Source organism: Hyla sarda, unplaced genomic scaffold, assembly GCF_029499605.1.
Source record: "Hyla sarda isolate aHylSar1 unplaced genomic scaffold, aHylSar1.hap1 scaffold_747, whole genome shotgun sequence".
Classification (NCBI taxonomy): domain Eukaryota; kingdom Metazoa; phylum Chordata; class Amphibia; order Anura; family Hylidae; genus Hyla; species Hyla sarda.
In genome coordinates this window covers 1-27,962 of record NW_026610770.1, presented here as the reverse complement: position 1 = coordinate 27,962, position 27,962 = coordinate 1, and the positions used below count along the sequence as shown (strand labels likewise).

The 27,962-nt window shown below is 43.7% G+C and overlaps 7 non-coding genes and 3 pseudogenes across 7 annotated transcripts; all 10 read right to left on the bottom strand.

Moving 5' to 3' along the window:
- Positions 1–696: 696 nt before the first annotated feature.
- On the bottom strand, positions 697–887 carry LOC130345191 (U2 spliceosomal RNA). Its single transcript, XR_008883933.1, has one exon. It is a non-coding gene; the product is annotated as a U2 spliceosomal RNA (small nuclear RNA).
- A 2,096-nt stretch (positions 888–2,983) lies between these two features.
- On the bottom strand, positions 2,984–3,188 carry LOC130345171 (U2 spliceosomal RNA; annotated as a pseudogene).
- Positions 3,189–8,214: 5,026 nt separating this feature from the next.
- LOC130345187 (U2 spliceosomal RNA) lies at positions 8,215–8,347 on the bottom strand (annotated as a pseudogene).
- Positions 8,348–10,457: 2,110 nt separating this feature from the next.
- LOC130345170 (U2 spliceosomal RNA) lies at positions 10,458–10,651 on the bottom strand. The gene has a single exon (XR_008883924.1). It is a non-coding gene; the product is annotated as a U2 spliceosomal RNA (small nuclear RNA).
- Positions 10,652–12,070: 1,419 nt separating this feature from the next.
- Positions 12,071–12,223, bottom strand: LOC130345186 (U2 spliceosomal RNA; annotated as a pseudogene).
- Positions 12,224–14,308: 2,085 nt separating this feature from the next.
- Positions 14,309–14,499, bottom strand: LOC130345189 (U2 spliceosomal RNA). Its single transcript, XR_008883932.1, has one exon. It is a non-coding gene; the product is annotated as a U2 spliceosomal RNA (small nuclear RNA).
- A 2,085-nt stretch (positions 14,500–16,584) lies between these two features.
- LOC130345188 (U2 spliceosomal RNA) lies at positions 16,585–16,775 on the bottom strand. The gene has a single exon (XR_008883931.1). It is a non-coding gene; the product is annotated as a U2 spliceosomal RNA (small nuclear RNA).
- Positions 16,776–18,865: 2,090 nt separating this feature from the next.
- Positions 18,866–19,056, bottom strand: LOC130345178 (U2 spliceosomal RNA). Its single transcript, XR_008883929.1, has one exon. It is a non-coding gene; the product is annotated as a U2 spliceosomal RNA (small nuclear RNA).
- A 2,083-nt stretch (positions 19,057–21,139) lies between these two features.
- Positions 21,140–21,330, bottom strand: LOC130345166 (U2 spliceosomal RNA). The gene has a single exon (XR_008883922.1). It is a non-coding gene; the product is annotated as a U2 spliceosomal RNA (small nuclear RNA).
- Positions 21,331–23,419: 2,089 nt separating this feature from the next.
- On the bottom strand, positions 23,420–23,616 carry LOC130345175 (U2 spliceosomal RNA). Its single transcript, XR_008883927.1, has one exon. It is a non-coding gene; the product is annotated as a U2 spliceosomal RNA (small nuclear RNA).
- Between the last annotated feature and the right edge of the window lie 4,346 nt (positions 23,617–27,962).

The following is a 27,962-nucleotide window of genomic DNA, read 5'->3' as shown; positions in this document are numbered from 1 at the left end:
GGGCCTCGCACCTTCTGATGCATCAGGTAGGTGCACAATAGCATAGCCTAACCCTCTGTACTTTGGTCTATATTGATGCGGGACATAGACAGCCAGCTGATGACCAATCCATTAGTGCAATGGATGGCTGGAAGCATTTGTCTTTGCCTTTGCAATACCACAGAAGCAATGCATGGTCAATGTACAGCAATGACACACCTGTGTGAACAGCCAGGAGACCCCCCCCCCCCCCCATGTTATGTTACATAGTTACATAGTTAGTACGGTCGAAAAAAGACATATGTCCATCAAGTTCAACCAGGGAATTAAGGGGTAGGGGTGTGGCGCGATATTGGGGAAGGGATGAGATTTTATATTTCTTCATAAGCATTAATCTTATTTTGTCAATTAGGAACATTCAGCACCCACCCGCTATCAAGGCAGCTGCCTATCATGTCATGCCCTACCTGCACAGGTGTGCTGGCTACTCAAATGATCCAATTAAGGAGGCCATTTAGTCAGCAGCAGCAGAAGTCCTGTGCCTGGACGCTCCAACAGCGGCCAGACACAAGCAGAAGCAGAAGCAGCAGAAGCAGCAGCAGCACCACCTTTTGTTTTTTGGCTGCAGCAGCAGCAAGGCCCACAGGGCTGGCTAGCTGGCTAGCCAGCAAGCAGGTAGCAATGAAAGTAGGAATCTTTCTTTTTAACCCTGTAAGGGGGTGGTGCACTGTACCCGAAGATACTGCCATATCGGGTCAATGCATAGGGCGACGGAAGCAAGCTTCGAAATCGGCCCCCGTTCTCAAAAATCCATTTAATATATGGTCCCCAGATAGGGGACGTATCAGATATTAAACTGATAAGAACAGATACTACACTTGATCTTAGCCAAAAGGCCGAGAAGCGATAACCGTGAAAGGGGCGGGCCCAACAAGGTGCCCTTCATGGGCACTATCACTGCTTGCTGTCAGGGAGGCTGCCAGACAATTTTCCATGCACACTCTGGGCTGGGGGGCAGTCAACCACCAGTACACACAGCAGAACCTAAACCCATACCATTATTGCTAAGCAGCAAGACAGGGGCCCATTGCACTCCCACGGGGCCTTTTTAAATGCAATCCATAACCCGGATTTGCCAGGAACCCTTCTTACTCCTCCTACTTGCATGTGACACTGGGCTTAGGATCTGCATAGGAAACACACACACAAGCACACACCTACCTTTGTTGCCTGCAGATGCCTCCTTGGCTGTCCCCAAACGGTATCAAACCAACACCCACGGGAAGCTGTAAGCATAGAGGACATGCCTGCACCCCATTGGACTTACCTGTGTGGGTTAAACCCGGGTTATTTGACAACCTATGGCGGTGATGGTTCTGCTCAGGCAGAGCAGTGCTGATGCTCCTCATAAAGCTGTCGCTGCTGTGAAGGTTCTAGGTGACATCACAAATCCCTATGGTTACATACACAACAAAGCTGGGTTGTTGTTGTTTACACTCTGCAAGGCCTGTGGAAGTGAGTGACATCATAGCACTGTATTTCTGAGGGTTCTAGATGGATGCAACAATCTCCTGTTGCTTCTATGAAGGCCATAATAGACGACATCACCAAACAGCTCCATAGTCACATACACAGCAAAGGAGAGATGTTGTTTACACCTAGTGATGTCAGTGGTATTGAGTGACATCACAGCACAGTGCTAAGGCTCCTGGGCCTGGACACAGCAGCGGCTGCAATATCTCAACGGAGAATACGTTTATATATATGTGTGTGTGTGCGCGTATATATATATATATATATATATATATATATATATATATATATATTTCTCCGCCGAAATCACTTTTAAACCCATTTCCACCTTTTTTTCCCTTCTCTTCCTCTTACTTTTTTTTCACGTTTTTTTACGTTTTTCTCCTTTTCGCCTCTTTTCTGGGCGTATTATTCTTCTTTTTCTTCTTTTTTTTCGTCTAATGCATACCCCATCAGTGCAGCAATGCTTATTCAATACCGCCAGCAGATGGAGACACTGGGGGATAATTTTCTAAGGATTTATACTGATTTTTCCTGTCTGAATTTGTCGCACAGAAAGTTGCAGGCCAAATATGTGTGACATTTCTGCGACTTTAGCTTCTAGAGCATTTTTACAACATTATACATAGGTGCTGAATACATAAAAAGCGACTGTTCAGCGACAGACAAGTCGCATCGGCTGAAAGTAGGCCAGAATGTCAGTCCATGTTGGAGCAGGTTTAGATACAGTCTAAAGTATAGATCTCAAAGTCTGTGCACAGAATTTAGCAAGGGCCTCGCACCTTCTGATGCATCAGGTAGGTGCACAATAGCATAGCCTAACCCTCTGTACTTTGGTCTATATTGATGCGGGACATAGACAGCCAGCTGATGACCAATCCATTAGTGCAATGGATGGCTGGAAGCATTTGTCTTTGCCTTTGCAATACCACAGAAGCAATGCATGGTCAATGTACAGCAATGACACACCTGTGTGAACAGCCAGGAGACCACCCCCCCCCCCCCCCCATGTTATGTTACATAGTTACATAGTTAGTACGGTCGAAAAAAGACATATGTCCATCAAGTTCAACCAGGGAATTAAGGGGTAGGGGTGTGGCGCGATATTGGGGAAGGGATGAGATTTTATATTTCTTCATAAGCATTAATCTTATTTTGTCAATTAGGAACATTCAGCACCCACCCGCTATCAAGGCAGCTGCCTATCATGTCATGCCCTACCTGCACAGGTGTGCTGGCTACTCAAATGATCCAATTAAGGAGGCCATTTAGTCAGCAGCAGCAGAAGTCCTGTGCCTGGACGCTCCAACAGCAGCCAGACACAAGCAGAAGCAGAAGCAGCAGAAGCAGCAGCAGCACCACCTTTTGTTTTTTGGCTGCAGCAGCAGCAAGGCCCACAGGGTTGGCTAGCTGGCTAGCCAGCAAGCAGGTAGCAATGAAAGTAGGAATCTTTCTTTTTAACCCTGTAAGGGGGTGGTGCACTGTACCCGAAGATACTGCCATATCGGGTCAATGCATAGGGCGACGGAAGCAAGCTTCGAAATCGGCCCCCGTTCTCAAAAATCCATTTAATATATGGTCCCCAGATAGGGGACGTATCAGATATTAAACTGATAAGAACAGATTTTTTTTTTTAACTTGACTACCCTTACGGGGGCAACTTTATTAAAAATTAAATAATATTAACAAAGTTGTGCAAATATGTCAATAAATACAGTTACATATAAATAACATATTTACAACATATTAAAACATAAAATGGGCACTTGGTGGCTTTACAAGATAGAATTCCATTCTTTTAAAAACCATTTTCTAGATAAAAGCGGAAATCTCTTCTTGTCTAAAAGATAGTACTGGTACATTTCATAAAAACAGATAGATAAAATGTCCTTCACAGATAAAACCTCATGCTTGAACAATAAAATATTCCTGGCCTTCCACAGAGCTGCCTTCACACAGTTTATGATCTTCCATGCAATAGTCTCTTGAGTCCGTGTTGGGCATTCCAGGCAACCATAAAAAACCACTGCAATATTTAAGTCTTTTAGTCCAGTTATCCTTTTTACCAGAGGGAGTATCTTTGTCCATATTTTCTGCGAGTAAAAACAAGTCCATATTAGATGGTGCACGGTCTCCTCTTGTCGGCATCCCTCCCTCGGGCAGGTTGCAGAGTTGGATAATCCTCTTCGGTGCTGGAATGCCCGGCATGGAAGACACTCGTGTGCGCAGCTCCAGGCCAGGTCCTTCTGTGAATTAAAAAGATAATTAATACTCAACATCTTCCAAATCTGTATACACTTCTGTTCGTTAAAATTTTTGATGGGAGTCACGGTACTGGTTTCTTTTATTTCCTTTAGTAGTTTTTTGCTATTGCACAGATCCTGAACACTTTTACCTTTAAAATTATATAAGTTTAAAATTTTTCCTAAAATCATGTATTGAGGGGGTAAATTCAAAGAATAAGGGCAACTTAAAACTGTAGAAAACCAGCCGTTCCTCCGCATAAAATAACCAGTATTAAAACGAACAAAATAAGACCAGTAGCTATCTTTAAAAACAGTAGTAAAACACATGCTAAAAAACTTTATTAAAAGGAAAGCTTTAAAATCTGGAAAATCCTTACCGCCCCTGGAGTTCGGTTTTATCACAATTTGTCTCTTTAATTTTTCGCTCTTAGAACTCCAAAAGAAAGTAAAACAAGCTTTTGTTATTTTCTTTAGAACCATTTCGGGGGGTGGGAAAACCAGACTTAAATACAATAAAATAGGTAAAAGCACCATTTTTGTAATTAAAACCTTCCCTTCCATTGTAAGTTCTCGCATGTTCCACATACATATTTTCTTATTTATTTTTTGAGCCACCAAGTCCCAGCTATTAAAACCATTATTAGACTCGTCAAAGGAGACACCTAAAATCTGCACCGACTCAGACACAGGGACGGGCACATCATACAAAGGCATTCCGCCTATGTTTAAAATGTTACTTTTGTTAAAATTGACTTTAAAACCGGAGGCACAATTAAAATATTGAATCTGTTTTAGCGTCTTCTGAAGCGATGGGGTGTCCCTGCAAAACACCGCAACATCGTCCATGTACCCCACTACCTTCGCCTCTAGTCCCCCTCCTCCTGGCAGGGGGACTCCATGGATCTGCTTATCCTTTCGTATTGTACATAAAAGAGGCTCTATTGCGCAAATGAAGAGTAGTGGGGACAAGGGACACCCCTGCTTCACTCCGGAATTTAAAATCACGCCCTGTGTCTTAAAACCATTTACTAAAATTTTACTAGTACAGTTATCATAAAAAGCTCTAAGAGACAATAAAAAGCCATCAGGTATACCCATTTTCTCTAAAACCTTAAAAAGATAAAAATGTGACACCCTGTCGAAAGCTTTTTCAAAATCTATGGATAAAACCGCCAGCTTTCCTTTTCTTAATTTGGTGTCGCTAATTACATCCTTTAAAAGGTTTAGGTTCTCCCATAAACTCCTCCCAGGCACCCCACAGACTTGGTTTGTATGAATTATTTTATGGATTACGTTCTTTAAGCGGTTAGCACACAGTTTCGCCATTATTTTATAGTCGCAGTTCAGAAGGGTGATTGGTCTCCAGTTTTTGAGTTCCGACCGGTCTCCCTTTTTGAATAGCAGGGAGACATCACCCTTCTTCCATGAGCCTGGGAGGATTTTAGACTTAAAGACTTCCGTAAAAAGGGAGAACAAATCTTCTTTTAAAATACCATAAAAAGTAACATAAAATTCAATGGGTATACCATCCGGCCCAGGCACTTTACCTGTTTTAAAACTCTTGACGGTCTCTAAAATCTCCTGCTCTGAAATATTCTGCAATAAAAAAGACTGTGAGACAGGATCTAAAAAATTGGTGATCTCCTTTAACGAGTCATTCATAAAACATTCATCAATGTGTTTTACATTAAAAAGATCCGCATAAAACTCTTGCACCTTTTTTAAAATACCCTGTACATCATTCACTCCTTCAATGTTTTCTATTAACCTTCTATTTTCATGTATTTTCTTAAAAAAATACCTGGAGCAGGTCTCGTTTTCCTCAAGATGCTGTATTCGAGACCTAAAGATAATTTCTTTTCCTTTCTGCTCCAGGCACTTAGTTATTTCTTTTTTAAGATCATGTACCTCCTTCTCCACCTCCATCCCATGTGCTCTGAATTTGTACAGGGTTTGCAGACGAGTATTTAGGATATTATAAAATTCACGTTTTTCTTTAGCTTTCCTAACCCCAACACGGATAAAAAATTCTTTTATTTTTAGTTTCATTTTTTCCCACCAGATACTGGTGGGAGTGTTGGGGTCTTTAACTCGTCTGCATTCCTTGTAAAAGGTGATAAAATCTGATAAAACCTGCGGATCTTCTAAAAGGGACACGTTTAACTTCCAGGCATTCCTACCAGTTCTCCTTTTAAAATCACTTTTAACTTTAAAATACAATAATTTATGGTCAGAAAAAACATTGGTAAAAAGATCACAGTTAAAAGGCAGTACTTGATAAGAACAAAAAATAAAATCTATCCTGGAGCTACAGCTTGCATTGCTCCAGGTAACACCGTCTTCCTCTGGTACGTTAAAATTACATTTTTTAAAAACATCAGTGAGATTAAAATCTAAAATCAAGTTTTTTAACATAAAAGACGTCTTATCATAGTTCCTACTCACTGCGTTCGAAAAACGGCGTTCTCCCCTTAAAATACAATTAAAATCACCTGATAAAACAAGAGGACTAGAATTGTTAATAAAAAGGGGTAAAATCTCCAACATTTTTATTCTTTCATTCTTATCAGGAGAACCATAAAAATTTAAAAACTGCCATTTAATACCATTAATAAAAGCGCTGACCAATAAAATTCTGCCTGGTAAAATTTCGTTAAAACTCTCAATTAAAACGTTCCCTTTAAAAAGTATGGCGACCCCTGCTGATCTGGACTCATTTGATCCAGACCAGACTGATGGACCGTGCACCCAATCATCTTCATATTCTTTATAATTTAATCTGTGCGGGATGCCACATTCCTGCAGGAAAAGGACGGAAGCAGCAAAAACCGACAAGTAATTAAATAGGGCAACCCTTCTTACTCTGGCGCTCACACTTCTCACGTTCAAGGACAGACCGGACAACTCAGCCATGGGAATGTACAAGAAAACGTCTTACACCTCTGATTCCCCCTCCGAAGCCTCATACCCCCCAAAATCTGACTCAACTGTACGCATAGAGGAAGCAGGAGAGGAGGCACCATCACTCAGCCGACCCCCCTCCTCCATCATGATTGAGGCATAGTTGTTCTCGGGCATCCTGGCAATCAGGGCTCCAGACTCATTGGGTTCTTCCACCTCTTGCCCCTCCATAGGGGTCGGGTGTTCACTTAGTTCCGTCTCTGGTACCTCAGAGACGGTCACCCCTGAAACCTCCTCCTGGCAGGGAGGAGGGGGGGTATCCCCTATGGGGACCTGTGGAGGAACGTCACTTGGGTTCCCTGCATCCGCAGGTACTTCCATCGGCTCCCCCTGGACCGCCTCCGAATAGAGTCTTCTGGAGCCCCTCCGCCTTTTAACCTTCACCTCTCCACCCGGATCATCGCTCTCAGGGGGACCCTGAGCCAGAGGTTGCTGAGGAGCGGATTCGGCCGCCGTCCGCTCCTCTCTTAACCCAGCATGCTCCTGGGGGCCAGTTTTTTCACCACTTGCACGTTTTTTGGCCATCCTCTGCTCTTTAGGGTCCCCTCCTTTTGACTGAGGGGGGTCTTTCTCCTTCTCCATCTCACCGCTTACCTCTTGTGGGGGGGTAATCACTGGCTCTGCTTGCCTCGGCTGGTGTCCCGGTTGCTGTCCTTGCTGCCTCCAGGGTTGCCACTGCTGCTCCGTCCTATGTCTGTGGGGACAAGAGGAGAAAAGGTGACCGAATTGTTGACAGAAATTGCACCTCCCTCCTCTTGTGCATTTCTCTGTCTCGTGCTGTGTGCTACCACATTTTTTGCATGTACTTTCACAGTTTTCTTTTGTGTGTCCATATCTGTGACACTTCCTGCAGTAGCTTGGCATCCCCGCATAAAAGAGGTCGCCACACATATTATTTATTTTAAAACGAGCTGGTGGTAGTTGAATTCCCCCTGGCAATCTGTCATCTTTTTTGCATGTAACCTGAAATCTCCACTTAGATGTCCAGATGCCACAGCTGTTCATGATTTTTCCTCTGCACTCAACCTTACTAAAATAGACTTGTAAAAACAACTCAACATCGTGTAGGTTGGCGAAAGGGGAATACATCTTTACTACCACCAGCTTAATATCGTCTAGAACGTGCTCAATAATCCGGACACCCTGAAGCTTTTTGTCTTTACTCGCAGCAGCTCTGGTAACAAAATCTCTGTGGATGCCATTTTGTGTGAACGTCACATCAAAAATTTTACGCTTCGGGTAGTCCTGGATTGCCAATATCTCGCCCTTCTGTATTCCGAAAACTCCTCCGAGCACGTCCTCTACTACGAATTTCAAATCGTCCGCCCTTTTGGTATCATCCGTGAGAATGACTCTCACGGTGTTTTTGATCCTTGCGTATGCCGGCACAGAACCTGGATCCGGATCATCATCCATGGTTCTAACCTCTCTCCACCCGAAGGTCTTGAGAGGCGATCGCTACTCGTTACCCTGGGACTAGGCCCTCTCCCCAATAGCAACAAGTGGGTGAAGCCCAGGCAATAAACCTGGGCGATCCCACAAGGCCGAGGAGAGGGGTACCCGAGTACCTTCTGACCAGATCTCCTGTATTACTACACTTGATCTTAGCCAAAAGGCCGAGAAGCGATAACCGTGAAAGGGGCGGGCCCAACAAGGTGCCCTTCATGGGCACTATCACTGCTTGCTGTCAGGGAGGCTGCCAGACAATTTTCCATGCACACTCTGGGCTGGGGGGCAGTCAACCACCAGTACACACAGCAGAACCTAAACCCATACCATTATTGCTAAGCAGCAAGACAGGGGCCCATTGCACTCCCATGGGGCCTTTTTAAATGCAATCCATAACCCGGATTTGCCAGGAACCCTTCTTACTCCTCCTACTTGCATGTGACACTGGGCTTAGGATCTGCATAGGAAACACACACACAAGCACACACCTACCTTTGTTGCCTGCAGATGCCTCCTTGGCTGTCCCCAAACGGTATCAAACCAACACCCACGGGAAGCTGTAAGCATAGAGGACATGCCTGCACCCCATTGGACTTACCTGTGTGGGTTTAACCCGGGTTATTTGACAACCTATGGCGGTGATGGTTCTGCTCAGGCAGAGCAGTGCTGATGCTCCTCATAAAGCTGTCGCTGCTGTGAAGGTTCTAGGTGACATCACAAATCCCTATGGTTACATACACAACAAAGCTGGGTTGTTGTTGTTTACACTCTGCAAGGCCTGTGGAAGTGAGTGACATCATAGCACTGTAGTTCTGAGGGTTCTAGATGGATGCAACAATCTCCTGTTGCTTCTATGAAGGCCATAATAGACGACATCACCAAACAGCTCCATAGTCACATACACAGCAAAGGAGAGATGTTGTTTACACCTAGTGATGTCAGTGGTATTGAGTGACATCACAGCACAGTGCTAAGGCTCCTGGGCCTGGACACAGCAGCGGCTGCAATATCTCAACGGAGAATACGTTTATATATATGTGTGTGTGTGCGCGTATATATATATATATCTATATATATATATATATATATATATATATATATATATATATATATATATTTCTCCGCCGAAATCACTTTTAAACCCATTTCCACCTTTTTTTCCCTTCTCTTCCTCTTACTTTTTTTTCAAGTTTTTTTACGTTTTTCTCCTTTTCGCCTCTTTTCTGGGCGTATTATTCTTCTTTTTCTTCTTTTTTTTCGTCTAATGCATACCCCATCAGTGCAGCAATGCTTATTCAATACCGCCAGCAGATGGAGACACTGGGGGATAATTTTCTAAGGATTTATACTGATTTTTCCTGTCTGAATTTGTCGCACAGAAAGTTGCAGGCCAAATATGTGTGACATTTCTGCGACTTTAGCTTCTAGAGCATTTTTACAACATTATACATAGGTGCTGAATACATAAAAAGCGACTGTTCAGCGACAGACAAGTCGCATCGGCTGAAAGTAGGCCAGAATGTCAGTCCATGTTGGAGCAGGTTTAGATACAGTCTAAAGTATAGATCTCAAAGTCTGTGCACAGAATTTAGCAAGGGCCTCGCACCTTCTGATGCATCAGGTAGGTGCACAATAGCATAGCCTAACCCTCTGTACTTTGGTCTATATTGATGCGGGACATAGACAGCCAGCTGATGACCAATCCATTAGTGCAATGGCTGGCTGGAAGCATTTGTCTTTGCCTTTGCAATACCACAGAAGCAATGCATGGTCAATGTACAGCAATGACACACCTGTGTGAACAGCCAGGAGACCCCCCCCCCCCCCATGTTATGTTACATAGTTACATAGTTAGTACGGTCGAAAAAAGACATATGTCCATCAAGTTCAACCAGGGAATTAAGGGGTAGGGGTGTGGCGCGATATTGGGGAAGGGATGAGATTTTATATTTCTTCATAAGCATTAATCTTATTTTGTCAATTAGGAACATTCAGCACCCACCCGCTATCAAGGCAGCTGCCTATCATGTCATGCCCTACCTGCACAGGTGTGCTGGCTACTCAAATGATCCAATTAAGGAGGCCATTTAGTCAGCAGCAGCAGAAGTCCTGTGCCTGGACGCTCCAACAGCGGCCAGACACAAGCAGAAGCAGAAGCAGCAGAAGCAGCAGCAGCACCACCTTTTGTTTTTTGGCTGCAGCAGCAGCAAGGCCCACAGGGCTGGCTAGCTGGCTAGCCAGCAAGCAGGTGCAATGAAAGTAGGAATCTTTCTTTTTAACCCTGTAAGGGGGTGGTGCACTGTACCCGAAGATACTGCCATATCGGGTCAATGCATAGGGCGACGGAAGCAAGCTTCGAAATCGGCCCCCGTTCTCAAAAATCCATTTAATATATGGTCCCCAGATAGGGGACGTATCAGATATTAAACTGATAAGAACAGATTTTTCTTTTTTTTTAAGTTTCCCTCAGAACTAAATCATAGTTCTAAGATCTCATATGAACTAGATTTTTGTGCTCATCATCAGGTAACTTTTTTTTTTTTTTTTTTTTTTATTTATTTCCAGAATAAAACAAATTAAAACAACAAAACAACTAACAACAATAACTCAAATAAACCTTAATCCAAAATGAAACCCTTTCTCCACGCGAAAACTGCCAAATAATCAATTAAACCGAATTGAAGAGCTCCACTCTTCAAAGCTTCTTTGACAGGGACTGCCAACCATGGTGACACTTGGTAGGTCGCCATGAAGCGCCTTACATCAGGCTTCATGGACTGCATTATTTTTCCCCTCACAGTTTCAAGCCGGGTATTCACTTTTATTTTAAATTTTACTAGGTCTTGAACAAATATTTCTTTTTCTTCCTTTGGGGCTTGGTCTAGCACCTCACCCAAATATCCAGAAAAATACTCACTGAGAATTATTTTCTTTAATTCCTCTGTGTGCTCCCCTTCAGAAGCCTCACTTACGCTTTCTTCTTCCATTTCTTTTCCTGTGTCCAACTTTTCTTTGCTCTTGCCAGAAACTTTTTTGGCCTCTGGAACTATATTCTCTTCTTTTGTCTTCCTCTTCAATTTCACCCCAACTTCCATAGCCTCAGATTTTTCCGGGCAGTCTTTAAAGAAATGCCCAGTCTTTTTACAGGCCCTGCAGGTCTTACTTTGGCCACACTCAGAAAAGACATGACCTTCCTTCAGACATTTGGTACATATTATCTTTCCACAACTTTCATGCCCGTATTGTTTGCAGTTTTTGCAGAAAGTTCCCATCTCTGGGAAAAATAAATCCCCTGTGTCCTTCCCTATTTTAAACCGAGCTGGTGGGAGCAGCAATCTTCCGGGCGCCCCCGCATCCTCTTTCAGTCTGCACAAGAACTTCCATTTTCCTGTCCAAAGCTGGTGTTGGTTAAGGACTTTACCTCTTTCCTCTACTTCCACACAAAATTCCTGCAAAAAGAGCTTGATGTCACTTTCTTTCGCGTATGGCGAGTACATCTTAACTGTGAACAGCTTGGTATTGTCCACAAAGTGCTCAACCAATTTTATGCCTTCCATCTTTGGATGATTCCGGGTTTTCTCCAAGGTTTCCAAAAATTTTCTGTAGAAAGACTTGCTGTTGAAAGTAACATCATAGACCCCCTTTCGAGGGTAATCCATGACTGTCAAGATCTCCATTCTTGGCACTTGGAACAGACCAAACAAGATCTCCACAATTAAGAAGTCCAGATTCTTTTCTTCTCTGGCTTGCTCCTCCACGATAAATCGAACAGCATTTTGGACCCGAGCATATTCAGGTATATCCGCCATGTCTGTTCAGCTGCCGAGATCTTCTTCCGTCCTCTGTTTGCAACCAGGCGACCCAGTGGCTGCCTGGTGATCACCTCTCGTTTCCTGGGGAGTAAGCCGTAACCCCAAAAGCAGCAAGGGGGTGAAGCTCCACCAAATAGGTAGAGCGATCCCCCAAGGCCAAGGCACGGGTACCCCAGGAACCTTCCAGCCAGACCAAGTGAGCAGATACTACACTTGATCTTAGCCAAAAGGCCGAGAAGCGATAACCGTGAAAGGGGCGGGCCCAACAAGGTGCTCTTCATGGGCACTATCACTGCTTGCTGTCAGGGAGGCTGCCAGACAATTTTCCATGCACACTCTGGGCTGGGGGGCAGTCAACCACCAGTACACACAGCAGAACCTAAACCCATACCATTATTGCTAAGCAGCAAGACAGGGGCCCATTGCACTCCCACGGGGCCTTTTTAAATGCAATCCATAACCCGGATTTGCCAGGAACCCTTCTTACTCCTCTTACTTGCATGTGACACTGGGCTTAGGATCTGCATAGGAAACACACACACAAGCACACACCTACCTTTGTTGCCTGCAGATGCCTCCTTGGCTGTCCCCAAACGGTATCAAACCAACACCCACGGGAAGCTGTAAGCATAGAGGACATGCCTGCACCCCATTGGACTTACCTGTGTGGGTTAAACCCGGGTTATTTGACAACCTATGGCGGTGATGGTTCTGCTCAGGCAGAGCAGTGCTGATGCTCCTCATAAAGCTGTTGCTGCTGTGAAGGTTCTAGGTGACATCACAAATCCCTATGGTTACATACACAACAAAGCTGGGTTGTTGTTGTTTACACTCTGCAAGGCCTGTGGAAGTGAGTGACATCATAGCACTGTAGTTCTGAGGGTTCTAGATGGATGCAACAATCTCCTGTTGCTTCTATGAAGGCCATAATAGACGACATCACCAAACAGCTCCATAGTCACATACACAGCAAAGGAGAGATGTTGTTTACACCTAGTGATGTCAGTGGTATTGAGTGACATCACAGCACAGTGCTAAGGCTCCTGGGCCTGGACACAGCAGCGGCTGCAATATCTCAACGGAGAATACGTTTATATATATGTGTGTGTGTGCGCGTATATATATATATATATATATATATATATATATATATATATATTTCTCCGCTGAAATCACTTTTAAACCCATTTCCACCTTTTTTTCCCTTCTCTTCCTCTTACTTTTTTTTCACGTTTTTTTACGTTTTTCTCCTTTTCGCCTCTTTTCTGGGCGTATTATTCTTCTTTTTCTTCTTTTTTTTCGTCTAATGCATACCCCATCAGTGCAGCAATGCTTATTCAATACCGCCAGCAGATGGAGACACTGGGGGATAATTTTCTAAGGATTTATACTGATTTTTCCTGTCTGAATTTGTCGCACAGAAAGTTGCAGGCCAAATATGTGTGACATTTCTGCGACTTTAGCTTCTAGAGCATTTTTACAACATTATACATAGGTGCTGAATACATAAAAAGCGACTGTTCAGCGACAGACAAGTCGCATCGGCTGAAAGTAGGCCAGAATGTCAGTCCATGTTGGAGCAGGTTTAGATACAGTCTAAAGTATAGATCTCAAAGTCTGTGCACAGAATTTAGCAAGGGCCTCGCACCTTCTGATGCATCAGGTAGGTGCACAATAGCATAGCCTAACCCTCTGTACTTTGGTCTATATTGATGCGGGACATAGACAGCCAGCTGATGACCAATCCATTAGTGCAATGGATGGCTGGAAGCATTTGTCTTTGCCTTTGCAATACCACAGAAGCAATGCATGGTCAATGTACAGCAATGACACACCTGTGTGAACAGCCAGGAGACCCCCCCCCCCCCATGTTATGTTACATAGTTACATAGTTAGTACGGTCGAAAAAAGACATATGTCCATCAAGTTCAACCAGGGAATTAAGGGGTAGGGGTGTGGCGCGATATTGGGGAAGGGATGAGATTTTATATTTCTTCATAAGCATTAATCTTATTTTGTCAATTAGGAACATTCAGCACCCACCCGCTATCAAGGCAGCTGCCTATCATGTCATGCCCTACCTGCACAGGTGTGCTGGCTACTCAAATGATCCAATTAAGGAGGCCATTTAGTCAGCAGCAGCAGAAGTCCTGTGCCTGGACGCTCCAACAGCGGCCAGACACAAGCAGAAGCAGAAGCAGCAGAAGCAGCAGCAGCACCACCTTTTGTTTTTTGGCTGCAGCAGCAAGGCCCACAGGGCTGGCTAGCTGGCTAGCCAGCAAGCAGGTAGCAATGAAAGTAGGAATCTTTCTTTTTAACCCTGTAAGGGGGTGGTGCACTGTACCCGAAGATACTGCCATATCGGGTCAATGCATAGGGCGACGGAAGCAAGCTTCGAAATCGGCCCCCGTTCTCAAAAATCCATTTAATATATGGTCCCCAGATAGGGGACGTATCAGATATTAAACTGATAAGAACAGATACTACACTTGATCTTAGCCAAAAGGCCGAGAAGCGATAACCGTGAAAGGGGCGGGCCCAACAAGGTGCCCTTCATGGGCACTATCACTGCTTGCTGTCAGGGAGGCTGCCAGACAATTTTCCATGCACACTCTGGGCTGGGGGGCAGTCAACCACCAGTACACACAGCAGAACCTAAACCCATACCATTATTGCTAAGCAGCAAGACAGGGGCCCATTGCACTCCCACGGGGCCTTTTTAAATGCAATCCATAACCCGGATTTGCCAGGAACCCTTCTTACTCCTCCTACTTGCATGTGACACTGGGCTTAGGATCTGCATAGGAAACACACACACAAGCACACACCTACCTTTGTTGCCTGCAGATGCCTCCTTGGCTGTCCCCAAACGGTATCAAACCAACACCCACGGGAAGCTGTAAGCATAGAGGACATGCCTGCACCCCATTGGACTTACCTGTGTGGGTTAAACCCGGGTTATTTGACAACCTATGGCGGTGATGGTTCTGCTCAGGCAGAGCAGTGCTGATGCTCCTCATAAAGCTGTCGCTGCTGTGAAGGTTCTAGGTGACATCACAAATCCCTATGGTTACATACACAACAAAGCTGGGTTGTTGTTGTTTACACTCTGCAAGGCCTGTGGAAGTGAGTGACATCATAGCACTGTAGTTCTGAGGGTTCTAGATGGATGCAACAATCTCCTGTTGCTTCTATGAAGGCCATAATAGACGACATCACCAAACAGCTCCATAGTCACATACACAGCAAAGGAGAGATGTTGTTTACACCTAGTGATGTCAGTGGTATTGAGTGACATCACAGCACAGTGCTAAGGCTCCTGGGCCTGGACACAGCAGCGGCTGCAATATCTCAACGGAGAATACGTTTATATATATGTGTGTGTGTGCGCGTATATATATATATATATATATATATATATATATATATATATATATATTTCTCCGCCGAAATCACTTTTAAACCCATTTCCACCTTTTTTTCCCTTCTCTTCCTCTTACTTTTTTTTCACGTTTTTTTACGTTTTTCTCCTTTTCGCCTCTTTTCTGGGCGTATTATTCTTCTTTTTCTTCTTTTTTTTCGTCTAATGCATACCCCATCAGTGCAGCAATGCTTATTCAATACCGCCAGCAGATGGAGACACTGGGGGATAATTTTCTAAGGATTTATACTGATTTTTCCTGTCTGAATTTGTCGCACAGAAAGTTGCAGGCCAAATATGTGTGACATTTCTGCGACTTTAGCTTCTAGAGCATTTTTACAACATTATACATAGGTGCTGAATACATAAAAAGCGACTGTTCAGCGACAGACAAGTCGCATCGGCTGAAAGTAGGCCAGAATGTCAGTCCATGTTGGAGCAGGTTTAGATACAGTCTAAAGTATAGATCTCAAAGTCTGTGCACAGAATTTAGCAAGGGCCTCGCACCTTCTGATGCATCAGGTAGGTGCACAATAGCATAGCCTAACCCTCTGTACTTTGGTCTATATTGATGCGGGACATAGACAGCCAGCTGATGACCAATCCATTAGTGCAATGGATGGCTGGAAGCATTTGTCTTTGCCTTTGCAATACCACAGAAGCAATGCATGGTCAATATACAGCAATGACACACCTGTGTGAACAGCCAGGAGACCCCCCCCCCCCCCCATGTTATGTTACATAGTTACATAGTTAGTACGGTCGAAAAAAGACATATGTCCATCAAGTTCAACCAGGGAATTAAGGGGTAGGGGTGTGGCGCGATATTGGGGAAGGGATGAGATTTTATATTTCTTCATAAGCATTAATCTTATTTTGTCAATTAGGAACATTCAGCACCCACCCGCTATCAAGGCAGCTGCCTATCATGTCATGCCCTACCTGCACAGGTGTGCTGGCTACTCAAATGATATAATTAAGGAGGCCATTTAGTCAGCAGCAGCAGAAGTCCTGTGCCTGGACGCTCCAACAGCGGCCAGACACAAGCAGAAGCAGAAGCAGCAGCAGCACCACCTTTTGTTTTTTGGCTGCAGCAGCAGCAAGGCCCACAGGGCTGGCTAGCTGGCTAGCCAGCAAGCAGGTAGCAATGAAAGTAGGAATCTTTCTTTTTAACCCTGTAAGGGGGTGGTGCACTGTACCCGAAGATACTGCCATATCGGGTCAATGCATAGGGCGACGGAAGCAAGCTTCGAAATCGGCCCCCGTTCTCAAAAATCCATTTAATATATGGTCCCCAGATAGGGGACGTATCAGATATTAAACTGATAAGAACAGATACTACACTTGATCTTAGCCAAAAGGCCGAGAAGCGATAACCGTGAAAGGGGCGGGCCCAACAAGGTGCCCTTCATGGGCACTATCACTGCTTGCTGTCAGGGAGGCTGCCAGACAATTTTCCATGCACACTCTGGGCTGGGGGGCAGTCAACCACCAGTACACACAGCAGAACCTAAACCCATACCATTATTGCTAAGCAGCAAGACAGGGGCCCATTGCACTCCCACGGGGCCTTTTTAAATGCAATCCATAACCCGGATTTGCCAGGAACCCTTCTTACTCCTCCTACTTGCATGTGACACTGGGCTTAGGATCTGCATAGGAAACACACACACAAGCACACACCTACCTTTGTTGCCTGCAGATGCCTCCTTGGCTGTCCCCAAACGGTATCAAACCAACACCCACGGGAAGCTGTAAGCATAGAGGACATGCCTGCACCCCATTGGACTTACCTGTGTGGGTTAAACCCGGGTTATTTGACAACCTATGGCGGTGATGGTTCTGCTCAGGCAGAGCAGTGCTGATGCTCCTCATAAAGCTGTCGCTGCTGTGAAGGTTCTAGGTGACATCACAAATCCCTATGGTTACATACACAACAAAGCTGGGTTGTTGTTGTTTACACTCTGCAAGGCCTGTGGAAGTGAGTGACATCATAGCACTGTAGTTCTGAGGGTTCTAGATGGATGCAACAATCTCCTGTTGCTTCTATGAAGGCCATAATAGACGACATCACCAAACAGCTCCATAGTCACATACACAGCAAAGGAGAGATGTTGTTTACACCTAGTGATGTCAGTGGTATTGAGTGACATCACAGCACAGTGCTAAGGCTCCTGGGCCTGGACACAGCAGCGGCTGCAATATCTCAACGGAGAATACGTTTATATATATGTGTGTGTGTGCGCGTATATATATATATATATATATATATATATATATATATATATATTTCTCCGCCGAAATCACTTTTAAACCCATTTCCACCTTTTTTTCCCTTCTCTTCCTCTTACTTTTTTTTCACGTTTTTTTACGTTTTTCTCCTTTTCGCCTCTTTTCTGGGCGTATTATTCTTCTTTTTCTTCTTTTTTTTCGTCTAATGCATACCCCATCAGTGCAGCAATGCTTATTCAATACCGCCAGCAGATGGAGACACTGGGGGATAATTTTCTAAGGATTTATACTGATTTTTCCTGTCTGAATTTGTCGCACAGAAAGTTGCAGGCCAAATATGTGTGACATTTCTGCGACTTTAGCTTCTAGAGCATTTTTACAACATTATACATAGGTGCTGAATACATAAAAAGCGACTGTTCAGCGACAGACAAGTCGCATCGGCTGAAAGTAGGCCAGAATGTCAGTCCATGTTGGAGCAGGTTTAGATACAGTCTAAAGTATAGATCTCAAAGTCTGTGCACAGAATTTAGCAAGGGCCTCGCACCTTCTGATGCATCAGGTAGGTGCACAATAGCATAGCCTAACCCTCTGTACTTTGGTCTATATTGATGCGGGACATAGACAGCCAGCTGATGACCAATCCATTAGTGCAATGGATGGCTGGAAGCATTTGTCTTTGCCTTTGCAATACCACAGAAGCAATGCATGGTCAATGTACAGCAATGACACACCTGTGTGAACAGCCAGGAGACCCCCCCCCCCCCCCATGTTATGTTACATAGTTACATAGTTAGTACGGTCGAAAAAAGACATATGTCCATCAAGTTCAACCAGGGAATTAAGGGGTAGGGGTGTGGCGCGATATTGGGGAAGGGATGAGATTTTATATTTCTTCATAAGCATTAATCTTATTTTGTCAATTAGGAACATTCAGCACCCACCCGCTATCAAGGCAGCTGCCTATCATGTCATGCCCTACCTGCACAGGTGTGCTGGCTACTCAAATGATCCAATTAAGGAGGCCATTTAGTAAGCAGCAGCAGAAGTCCTGTGCCTGGACGCTCCAACAGCGGCCAGACACAAGCAGAAGCAGAAGCAGCAGAAGCAGCAGCAGCACCACCTTTTGTTTTTTGGCTGCAGCAGCAGCAAGGCCCACAGGGCTGGCTAGCTGGCTAGCCAGCAAGCAGGTAGCAATGAAAGTAGGAATCTTTCTTTTTAACCCTGTAAGGGGGTGGTGCACTGTACCCGAAGATACTGCCATATCGGGTCAATGCATAGGGCGACGGAAGCAAGCTTCGAAATCGGCCCCCGTTCTCAAAAATCCATTTAATATATGGTCCCCAGATAGGGGACGTATCAGATATTAAACTGATAAGAACAGATACTACACTTGATCTTAGCCAAAAGGCCGAGAAGCGATAACCGTGAAAGGGGCGGGCCCAACAAGGTGCCCTTCATGGGCACTATCACTGCTTGCTGTCAGGGAGGCTGCCAGACAATTTTCCATGCACACTCTGGGCTGGGGGGCAGTCAACCACCAGTACACACAGCAGAACCTAAACCCATACCATTATTGCTAAGCAGCAAGACAGGGGCCCATTGCACTCCCACGGGGCCTTTTTAAATGCAATCCATAACCCGGATTTGCCAGGAACCCTTCTTACTCCTCCTACTTGCATGTGACACTGGGCTTAGGATCTGCATAGGAAACACACACACAAGCACACACCTACCTTTGTTGCCTGCAGATGCCTCCTTGGCTGTCCCCAAACGGTATCAAACCAACACCCACGGGAAGCTGTAAGCATAGAGGACATGCCTGCACCCCATTGGACTTACCTGTGTGGGTTAAACCCGGGTTATTTGACAACCTATGGCGGTGATGGTTCTGCTCAGGCAGAGCAGTGCTGATGCTCCTCATAAAGCTGTCACTGCTGTGAAGGTTCTAGGTGACATCACAAATCCCTATGGTTACATACACAACAAAGCTGGGTTGTTGTTGTTTACACTCTGCAAGGCCTGTGGAAGTGAGTGACATCATAGCACTGTAGTTCTGAGGGTTCTAGATGGATGCAACAATCTCCTGTTGCTTCTATGAAGGCCATAATAGACGACATCACCAAACAGCTCCATAGTCACATACACAGCAAAGGAGAGATGTTGTTTACACCTAGTGATGTCAGTGGTATTGAGTGACATCACAGCACAGTGCTAAGGCTCCTGGGCCTGGACACAGCAGCGGCTGCAATATCTCAACGGAGAATACGTTTATATATATGTGTGTGTGTGCGCGTATATATATATATATATATATATATATATATATATATATATTTCTCAGCCGAAATCACTTTTAAACCCATTTCCACCTTTTTTTCCCTTCTCTTCCTCTTACTTTTTTTTCACGTTTTTTTACGTTTTTCTCCTTTTCGCCTCTTTTCTGGGCGTATTATTCTTCTTTTTCTTCTTTTTTTTCGTCTAATGCATACCCCATCAGTGCAGCAATGCTTATTCAATACCGCCAGCAGATGGAGACACTGGGGGATAATTTTCTAAGGATTTATACTGATTTTTCCTGTCTGAATTTGTCGCACAGAAAGTTGCAGGCCAAATATGTGTGACATTTCTGCGACTTTAGCTTCTAGAGCATTTTTACAACATTATACATAGGTGCTGAATACATAAAAAGCGACTGTTCAGCGACAGACAAGTCGCATCGGCTGAAAGTAGGCCAGAATGTCAGTCCATGTTGGAGCAGGTTTAGATACAGTCTAAAGTATAGATCTCAAAGTCTGTGCACAGAATTTAGCAAGGGCCTCGCACCTTCTGATGCATCAGGTAGGTGCACAATAGCATAGCCTAACCCTCTGTACTTTGGTCTATATTGATGCGGGACATAGACAGCCAGCTGATGACCAATCCATTAGTGCAATGGATGGCTGGAAGCATTTGTCTTTGCCTTTGCAATACCACAGAAGCAATGCATGGTCAATGTACAGCAATGACACACCTGTGTGAACAGCCAGGAGACCCCCCCCCCATGTTATGTTACATAGTTACATAGTTAGTACGGTCGAAAAAAGACATATGTCCATCAAGTTCAACCAGGGAATTAAGGGGTAGGGGTGTGGCGCGATATTGGGGAAGGGATGAGATTTTATATTTCTTCATAAGCATTAATCTTATTTTGTCAATTAGGAACATTCAGCACCCACCCGCTATCAAGGCAGCTGCCTATCATGTCATGCCCTACCTGCACAGGTGTGCTGGCTACTCAAATGATCCAATTAAGGAGGCCATTTAGTCAGCAGCAGCAGAAGTCCTGTGCCTGGACGCTCCAACAGCGGCCAGACACAAGCAGAAGCAGAAGCAGCAGAAGCAGCAGCAGCACCACCTTTTGTTTTTTGGCTGCAGCAGCAGCAAGGCCCACAGGGCTGGCTAGCTGGCTAGCCAGCAAGCAGGTAGCAATGAAAGTAGGAATCTTTTTTTTTAACCCTGTAAGGGGGTGGTGCACTGTACCCGAAGATACTGCCATATCGGGTCAATGCATAGGGCGACGGAAGCAAGCTTCGAAATCGGCCCCCGTTCTCAAAAATCCATTTAATATATGGTCCCCAGATAGGGGACGTATCAGATATTAAACTGATAAGAACAGATACTACACTTGATCTTAGCCAAAAGGCCGAGAAGCGATAACCGTGAAAGGGGCGGGCCCAACAAGGTGCCCTTCATGGGCACTATCACTGCTTGCTGTCAGGGAGGCTGCCAGACAATTTTCCATGCACACTCTGGGCTGGGGGGCAGTCAACCACCAGTACACACAGCAGAACCTAAACCCATACCATTATTGCTAAGCAGCAAGACAGGGGCCCATTGCACTCCCACGGGGCCTTTTTAAATGCAATCCATAACCCGGATTTGCCAGGAACCCTTCTTACTCCTCCTACTTGCATGTGACACTGGGCTTAGGATCTGCATAGGAAACACACACACAAGCACACACCTACCTTTGTTGCCTGCAGATGCCTCCTTGGCTGTCCCCAAACGGTATCAAACCAACACCCACGGGAAGCTGTAAGCATAGAGGACATGCCTGCACCCCATTGGACTTACCTGTGTGGGTTAAACCCGGGTTATTTGACAACCTATGGCGGTGATGGTTCTGCTCAGGCAGAGCAGTGCTGATGCTCCTCATAAAGCTGTCACTGCTGTGAAGGTTCTAGGTGACATCACAAATCCCTATGGTTACATACACAACAAAGCTGGGTTGTTGTTGTTTACACTCTGCAAGGCCTGTGGAAGTGAGTGACATCATAGCACTGTAGTTCTGAGGGTTCTAGATGGATGCAACAATCTCCTGTTGCTTCTATGAAGGCCATAATAGACGACATCACCAAACAGCTCCATAGTCACATACACAGCAAAGGAGAGATGTTGTTTACACCTAGTGATGTCAGTGGTATTGAGTGACATCACAGCACAGTGCTAAGGCTCCTGGGCCTGGACACAGCAGCGGCTGCAATATCTCAACGGAGAATACGTTTATATATATGTGTGTGTGTGCGCGTATATATATATATATATATATATATATATATATATATATATATATATTTCTCAGCCGAAATCACTTTTAAACCCATTTCCACCTTTTTTTCCCTTCTCTTCCTCTTACTTTTTTTTCACGTTTTTTTACGTTTTTCTCCTTTTCGCCTCTTTTCTGGGCGTATTATTCTTCTTTTTCTTCTTTTTTTTCGTCTAATGCATACCCCATCAGTGCAGCAATGCTTATTCAATACCGCCAGCAGATGGAGACACTGGGGGATAATTTTCTAAGGATTTATACTGATTTTTCCTGTCTGAATTTGTCGCACAGAAAGTTGCAGGCCAAATATGTGTGACATTTCTGCGACTTTAGCTTCTAGAGCATTTTTACAACATTATACATAGGTGCTGAATACATAAAAAGCGACTGTTCAGCGACAGACAAGTCGCATCGGCTGAAAGTAGGCCAGAATGTCAGTCCATGTTGGAGCAGGTTTAGATACAGTCTAAAGTATAGATCTCAAAGTCTGTGCACAGAATTTAGCAAGGGCCTCGCACCTTCTGATGCATCAGGTAGGTGCACAATAGCATAGCCTAACCCTCTGTACTTTGGTCTATATTGATGCGGGACATAGACAGCCAGCTGATGACCAATCCATTAGTGCAATGGATGGCTGGAAGCATTTGTCTTTGCCTTTGCAATACCACAGAAGCAATGCATGGTCAATGTACAGCAATGACACACCTGTGTGAACAGCCAGGAGACCCCCCCCCCATGTTATGTTACATAGTTACATAGTTAGTACGGTCGAAAAAAGACATATGTCCATCAAGTTCAACCAGGGAATTAAGGGGTAGGGGTGTGGCGCGATATTGGGGAAGGGATGAGATTTTATATTTCTTCATAAGCATTAATCTTATTTTGTCAATTAGGAACATTCAGCACCCACCCGCTATCAAGGCAGCTGCCTATCATGTCATGCCCTACCTGCACAGGTGTGCTGGCTACTCAAATGATCCAATTAAGGAGGCCATTTAGTCAGCAGCAGCAGAAGTCCTGTGCCTGGACGCTCCAACAGCGGCCAGACACAAGCAGAAGCAGAAGCAGCAGAAGCAGCAGCAGCACCACCTTTTGTTTTTTGGCTGCAGCAGCAGCAAGGCCCACAGGGCTGGCTAGCTGGCTAGCCAGCAAGCAGGTAGCAATGAAAGTAGGAATCTTTTTTTTTAACCCTGTAAGGGGGTGGTGCACTGTACCCGAAGATACTGCCATATCGGGTCAATGCATAGGGCGACGGAAGCAAGCTTCGAAATCGGCCCCCGTTCTCAAAAATCCATTTAATATATGGTCCCCAGATAGGGGACGTATCAGATATTAAACTGATAAGAACAGATTTTTTTTTTTTTTTTTTTTTTTTTTTCCTCAGTTACAGACTATTGTTTGGACGATCATCAGGTCACCTACCAAGACTCGTCACTTAAAACAATATCTGAAAAAACATCATACGGAAAAAACTAACTAAGGGAACCGAGTGCCAAGAAAAAGTGACCAAACAACAAAACAAAAAAACATGTCAAAAACAATCACAGAAATTGGTCAAAAACTTACAGCTTTCTCCTTTACGTACTTCTTATAAATTTTTCCATCGTGTATGCATCCAGATTTTCTCCGCTTCTTCTTCACCAATTCTCTTTTTGTCCAGTAGAAAGATAGTAAAAATCCTTCCTAAAAACAATCTTTTCAATTCCCTCGGAGAAATAACAACATTTTTAAAAACAAGCAAATTGCGTGAGTCCCATAAAACCTCTTTAAAAACAGAAAAAAGAATCCAATTAGTACGTGTATCTTCCTTTTTACTAAGATCTTGACCAATAAAAACTTTCTCAAAAGAAAAACTGTTATATCCAGTGAGTTGGATTAAAAACTTCTTTAAAAACATAAAAAATTCTTTTGCATAAAAACAGTCCCAATAAAGGTGCACTAAGTCTTCTCTACCTCCACAACCCTCTCTTGGGCATCTGTCACTTATTCTCAAACCTCTTCCATTTAAAAAAGATCGGGTTGGGAGGCAGCCATGAAAGGACATCCAACTAACGTCTTTTTGTCTGTTTGATAGTCCAATAACTTTAAAAAACTTCCAAATCTTCACAGACTGAGCATTAGTGCAGAATGGTACTTCATATAATCTCTCATTTTTCCTTATTTCTTGTTCTATTTTCTTTTTATCAGGTTCACCTAAAGAGCTCAAACCAAATTGATCATTGAAAGACCTGAGGAGCACATAGAAGGTAGGTATCACATGTGCTATGGGTCTCCTCAAATCCCTCTCACACCAGCCCCATTTGGAAAACAACCATCCTGCAAGGTATTTACTCATGTCTGCCGCCCTATTATTGCACTGTATCAATTTAAAAATTAAAAGAAAATAGTGCACCTTTAAAAACAGATCAATGTTTGGAAAGTTATATCCGCCCAAATTCATACTCTTCATCACTTCTTCTCTTCTCATTTTCTCCATCTTAGACCCCCAGAAGAACACAAAAAGCTTCCTTGTGACTCTCCTAGTCCATAACTTCCCTGGAGGAAGCACCATAGCCGTATACAAGAGAAGCGGTAGGATTACAGACTTAATGATAAGAACTTTCCCTTTAAGTGACAAGTTCCTTAACCTCCAGAAGGATAGCTTCTTCTCAATTTTACTGTCCAAAGTCTCATAACTTTTCTTTCCTTTGAGGTCTTTATCAAATATCACTCCCAGCACTTCAATGTCTTCTTTTTCCTTAACACCATCCACTACTATATTCTCTTGGTTCCCAAAACTGCATAATTGGCACTTCCCCCAGTTCACATTCATCCCAGCCACACAACAAAAAATCCTCACATGCAAATTTACTCTGTTGAGATCTGCTTGGGATGTACAAGTAAAAACCACATCGTCCATATAACTTAAAACCTTTAACTTACTACCATCACTACCTGGAATAAAAACACCACTCACACATTTATCTTTCTGCACATTCTTCAACAGGCCCTCTATAACGCATATAAACAGAATTGGGGAGAGTGGGCATCCCTGTCTGACTCCAGACAAGACATTAAAAGCAGGCCCCACATGCCCATTTACTAAAATCTGACTTGTCACCCCATGATAAAAACTCATAATAACAGATAATAACTTTTCTGGAATACCTAAGTGTTTTAAAGCAATGAACATAAAATCATGTGCAACCTTATCATAAGCCTTTTCGAAATCTATGGACTCAACAAACAGTGCATTCTTGTTAAAGTTACTGTAATAAATAGAGTCTCTTAAAAGCAATAAATTATCTGTTATTTTTCTTTTCGGTACTGCACAAACTTGGTATTCTCCCACAAGGTGGTCCACTACATCACTCAGTCTATTAGCCACAATCTTAGCAATTATCTTGTAGTCACAATTTAATAAAGTTATAGGTCTCCAATTTTTAAGATCTCTGCCATCACCTTTTTTATGAATTAATGTTATGACCCCTTTCTTCATAGATTCAGCTAAAACACCTGAGTTAAAAACATATTGCACCACCCGTGTAAACTCTTTACTTAAAATATTCCAGAACGCGGAATAAAACTCAGCGGGGAGACCATCACAGCCTGGTGTCTTCCCTTTGGCCATCTTATCCAGGGCCTGCTTGATCTCCCCTTCACTAACATCATCAATCAAAAAATCTACTTTTTCAACAGGAACATTATTCTCCAAAATATTACAATAATCATTCATCTCCGTCTCACTGGCTCTGCTCTTATTACTAAAGAGTGTCTCATAAAATCTGCCAATCTCCTTCACCATCTCCTCTCCAAAAACTTCCCCCGTAGGGGTAAAAACAGATTTAAAAACACCTTTAGCATTAAAACATTTTTTAAAGAAATACCGTGTACACTGCTCATTTTCTTCTAGGTGCTGCACTTTAGACTTATATACAATATTCCTTCCCTTTTCCAACAACCTTTTTTTCATCTCCCCCTTCACCTTAACAATCTCATCCTCCACCTCCACACCAACACGTTTAAACTTATAGAGAGTCTCTAACCGGGATACAAGCCTTTCATCACTCCTCCTCTTCTCTTGTGCTCTCTTTATGCAAAACATCTTAAAGAAATTAGAAAACTCTCCTTTAGCCCATTCCCACCACACTAAGACATTACTAAAATCAGGTTGTTTAGAAACACAGGATAAAAACACATGATTAAAACCAGCCATTACTTCCTCATCTTCCAATAGACTTACATTTAATTTCCAGAGCCCCCTCCCAAAATGAAGGGACTCTGTGACACTTATCTCAGCCGACACCATCTTGTGGTCTGAGAAAGTTGACATCATTTGATTGCACCGGACCACCTTAATCCCATCAGAGACCAGGATGTAATCGATCCGGGATTTACAGCGGCCACTATCTGATATGTACGTATATCTTTCATCAGTGCTAACCATCAGTCCAACATCAGTAAAATGCAAGTCTTGAATAATTTGATTTAAAACATTGGAAGTAATATCAGTTCTAACCTCAGCAGAGCTCTCACGATCATTGACGGATCTAATGCAGTTAAAATCGCCAACAATAATAGTATCTTCACGACCAGGGATAAAAAACTTAAGGGACTCTAAAAAAGACAAACGTGCTTGTTTTTCTGCTGGAGCATACACATTAAAAATTCTCATCCTCTGGCCCAAAACCTCAAAAATTAAAACCATACAACGACCAGGTACTAAAGTTTGGCAATTTAAAACTTTAATGTCCCTGTTTCGCAATAAAATCCCAACACCTTCATTTTTGTTTTCTGCACATGTGGACCAGAAGGACTGCCCACACTTCCACTCATTTGCATAAGGTGCTGACTTTATTGCACACTCCTGTAAACATATCACATCACTTCTAACATTCTCAAGAATATCAAAAATTGCAGCTCTCCTAATTTCAGACTCAATACTTCTTACATTAATAGTTGTTACAACCAAAGTCATAATAACTAGGAAAAGAAAACCAAATGCTTTAAAATCCATCTTAACTTAGAAATTAACATTTTGGCCTTCAACTTTCCTATGTAAACTTGCAAAACAATCAGGCGACCCTATGTTAGAGTCCCTGTCTATTTCATTATCACTACCAAGAACAAGGGCTTCCTGATCCTCAGACCAGCTCCCTGTCTTACACCTTTTATTCACAACCTGCACATCCTCATCTTCCTCCTCCTCTTCTTCCTTACTGCGAGAAACTCTCTGACCAGGTGTTAGAGATCTCTGAGATGACCCAACAACTTCCATTCCCTCCTCCTCCCCCACAATTGGGTTTGGACATTCAATATCATCCATAGCCTCTTCACTAGAAAGAACATCACCATACACTGTCTCAATTTTCTCCACCACTTTCACTTTTTTTGCTTTTTTCTTTTTCACCAAGGTAAATTCACCTCCCACACCTGTCTCCTCACCAGTCACAGCAGTGGAAACACCCTCCTCCCCTGACCTCTCCTGAGTGCTAATGTGCTCCACTATCACAGAACTTTCCTCAGCCACCTGTGCCACATTAACACTCACACTCACACTCTCACCAACTCCAGGAACAAACCTCCCTCCCCCTTTTTCTCTTTGTTCTCCTCTATTCCCAGCTGCATCAGCATAACTTCTCTTCTTTTTATACCACATATCACAGCCTCTTGCCAAATGTTCCTCACTTCCACAGATATCACATGTCTTCTTCTCTGTACAGATACTTGCTTCATGACCAGTTTTCCCACAATTTCTGCAA